This window comes from Zea mays, chromosome 2 (assembly GCF_902167145.1).
Source record: "Zea mays cultivar B73 chromosome 2, Zm-B73-REFERENCE-NAM-5.0, whole genome shotgun sequence".
Taxonomy (NCBI): domain Eukaryota; kingdom Viridiplantae; phylum Streptophyta; class Magnoliopsida; order Poales; family Poaceae; genus Zea; species Zea mays.
This window is the reverse complement of record NC_050097.1, coordinates 13,977,880-13,981,623: the sequence shown is the minus strand read 5'-3', so window position 1 is coordinate 13,981,623 and position 3,744 is coordinate 13,977,880. Positions and strand designations below refer to the sequence as shown.

At 41.0% G+C, this 3,744-nt stretch overlaps 1 long non-coding RNA gene across 1 annotated transcript; it reads right to left on the bottom strand.

The window, feature by feature from the left end:
* Nucleotides 1-1,663: 1,663 nt before the first annotated feature.
* LOC118476287 (uncharacterized) lies at nt 1,664-2,316 on the bottom strand. Its single transcript, XR_004856141.1, has 2 exons — nt 2,278-2,316; nt 1,664-1,819 (listed from the first exon to the last, which is right to left on the bottom strand). It is a non-coding gene; the product is annotated as an uncharacterized lncRNA (long non-coding RNA).
* Nucleotides 2,317-3,744: the final 1,428 nt, after the last annotated feature.

The following is a 3,744-nucleotide window of genomic DNA, read 5'->3' as shown; positions in this document are numbered from 1 at the left end:
CTTGCCGTTGACCTGAACATTCATGAAATAACCATCAAAATGTCCATTCAAGGTCAAGACAATTGGTTCGAGCGCAACTGAAACCATGTATACATAAATCCGGTTTTCCGGTAAAATTTGGCGGGTTACCGGTCTAAAATAACGGTTTACCGGTCCAAAAACGGTTTACCGGTGGTTTTAGGTTTTTATGGGATTTTTCAAAATTTTTGAATTTGGAACAAATTTTGAAAAAAAAAACCCGGTGGTTAAGCGAAACCGCACCCGGCGTTTTCGGTAAACCGACCGGTTTACCGCCAGTTTTGTAAACCATGAATTCAGGCCCCGTTAGTTCTAGGACTAACGTTTATTTTAGAAATTAAATTTTCATCCCTACCATGTTTAGTTTCAGGGACTATATAGATTCTAAACACATTAAATAAAGTACACAAAGACTAAAATGCTCCTCTCCTTATTGCTTGTGTTCACTACAGAATTTCTATGTAAAGGTAATTCAGAAATCACTTTACGAACTTTTGCTAAATCGTTTTCGTTAGAAAGATTCACTTCTGATAGAGAATCATTCGAAATCATTCTATTGGAGAATCAACTCTCGGAACTAAAAAAAATTATGGAACGAAGCTCTATCAAACGAGCCTTTAAAAATGATGGTACAAACTGTGCCGAGGGATATAAGACTCACCGTACATGGTAAGATGTGGCATACCTCTACCATCTAGAGGATAGAGAACATGATAAAGATCATCCGGCCAAAGAACAAGCTGGAAAACTGAAAGGAACCCCTAACGCTAAATAAGAATGGAGAGAATACTTTACAGTACGCTGAACATATCATAATCGTAATCAGACCGTGTATAATTGCAAATAGCAAAAAGGTTCAAAGCCCAAACAATGCACGTTATTTGCCTCTGTTAATTTCAAGAAAAACATGACAGGTTGATGTCACACAAACGTAGTGGAACTGTTGAACGCGCGATAAAGCGATAACGATGAAACATGAAAGGAAAGCATCGCCAAGTTGCCATCATTGTTTTTCCTCCTTATAGTGATGGGAACATTCGAACATGACAACATAGTCCAATATTAATCAGCAAGATATATTTGTGGATCAATTTATGTTTTAAAACATGCATGTTGGATAATACAGGAGTATTATATAACACAGGTGAACCAAGCAGTTTCTCTGTTCCCTGTCTCCCTCGTGGGGATTGCCTACATCTGAATAATAAAAAACAAACAAGGAAACACGAGGGGGTCTCGTATTATTTGCTGAGTTATCCAAGTTCTCTTCAGTCAGAGAACCATCCCGGACAAAAGTGATGTACCAAAGTTGCAGATTTGCAAGCCTTTTATGCCTCTGGTTGGGGTTTCTCGAAGAAAGTTTTCTTAATCCAGTCAAATGGCTGCAAAACAAGTCCAAAAAGAGTTTCAGAATCCATTGATCCAAAAGAATGTATTAAATAGAGTAACTTAAAATGGTAGTTTCAGGCCTCATCACATGTCTCCAGCCAATAAGTTGAGAGGGATATAAGAGTTATTAGATCGCTAAAAGAAGGGAAACATCATTACAAACTCAAATCACCTACCGTAACACATGCATTATCAGGAATAAAGACAACCCTGTTGGTGAGACCTACATGTGCACTTAATTTTCAGCATATCCATCAGAGAAAAGGGATCTGCATTGGATGTTTGAAGAATCAAGCATGGAAGCTTCGGCCATAGGCTAAGAACCATGAGAAAGACAAGGTAGAAACATAGTCTTGTTTCAGATACAGAGGATGACTAAATGTAAACAACTTCTCTTTACTTCTCTGTAAATCTGCCCAAAAGACATGCCAACAATTTAGCAGGCATATCAATTTTTAGAAAGACACAAACTCTGCAGCCGGACATACACACAAAGTAACTAACAACCACAACCCGAAATTAAGGCACACCCAGCTGATCCGAACAACCAGTGTTCAGAATTCAGAACACTTGACCTTCATAAGTACACTCTACAGCCGGACAGACTCAATGTTTAGAATTCAGGCAATTACCTGACAGAGTGACATGTAATACAACCTGACTCAAATAAGATCATAAGTACACATGGGATCACATTTCATGATTCATGGCATCGACAGCCTGCAACTCACACCCAAAACTCTAAACCCTAAACCCTAAAAAACAACAACACATAAATTTATTATTGGAACTTTATTTAGTACAGCCTGTAACTAACACAGCTACAATTTTCATAGAAAAAAGAAGGATTGGGATGTACTCGGTACTCACCAGATGAAATGCTCCTGACTCATGTTGCCTCCACACAATTCACACAGCTCCAATCTTCGTCCCTTGTTGCTGGTCAAATACGTGAGACAATCAGTTGCTCCACGACACCGCCCATGGAAGAAGACCTGACACCACCAGTCGATAATGATCCGCCCATGGAAGAAGACCTGACACCAATTAGACAATGATTTAATAAAAACACAAATTGGAAACATACAAATGACCATGGGATCATCCCTCAACAAGTCATCTATGGCAAAAACACAAAGCTAATACTTAGCTACTAAAACAGCCTCCTAGGAACAGTACAACTGACAAACTGAAACTGATGTTCTCACATTTGTTGGCCCAATGCTAATCAGGACAGGATAGCTGTATGGAAACTGGTGTGGAGGAAAGAATAGTCTGTTAATTAGCAAATGGGTCTGTCTGGAGGAAAGAATAGTCTGTTAATTAGCAAATCATGAATTTCAGTCACTCTGAATACTTATCAATTAGCCAGTTGGAAGTAACTCATTCACCAGTTACAAATATAGTTGATCATCAGGCTGCAAACAGCCTCCTAGGAACAGTACAACTGACAAACTGAAACTGGTGTTCTCACATGTGTTGGCCCAATGCTAATCAGGACAAGATAGCTGTATGGAAACAAGGCTGTATGGAAACTGGTGTGGAGGAAAGAATAGTCTGTTAATTAGCAAATGGGTCTGTCTGGAGGAAAGAATAGTCTGTTAATTAGCAAATCATGAATTTCAGTCAGAACTTGCAAGAATGTCTGTTTCTGAAAAAGTCTAGCAGATCGGTTCTTAACCATGGCCACTCGGCAACCTTGAGGTGAAATGCTTAGTATGGCCAAACCTCTACTTATGTTGATGACTTGCTAATTGCTAGGTGACATCTATACCTACAGTTCACACTCTACAGTTTGGATTTAGTTTGCTAATTTCTACAGTTTGGGATTTTGCATGTATTTCTAGATCCTCAACACGTCTTCTAATGTTCGTTTAATAATTCAGATCACACCTTTGATTAAGTCAAGTCAACTTTGCATTCTTTGAACCTAAATAACAAATGCTAGCAAACAATATAATTTATCAGAGTGAGATGGGGCGGCGAGCGAGGGGCAGGATGGTGATGAGCACGGGATCTGAGAGGTGAGTGCCGTCGGTGGAATGGAGGAAGAGCAGTTTTGTCGATGGAAGGTGAGTGCCGTCGGTGGAAGGGGATCGCGGTGGCAATGGAGTTGATTGCGGGGCACTTGCAGCAACGACGCCATGGATGGATGGGTTCCTGGGAAGGCAACATCGCGGTGGCAATGGAGGGAGCGTGGATCGCGTGGGCAATGGAGGTAGCGCGGATCGCTGGGGGAATTGCAGCAACGGCGCCATGGATGGAAGGCTTTCCTCGGATGGCAGGAGTGTGGAGGGCGCGCTGGCGATTGATGGAAGCCGCGGATGCGGGCGGTTG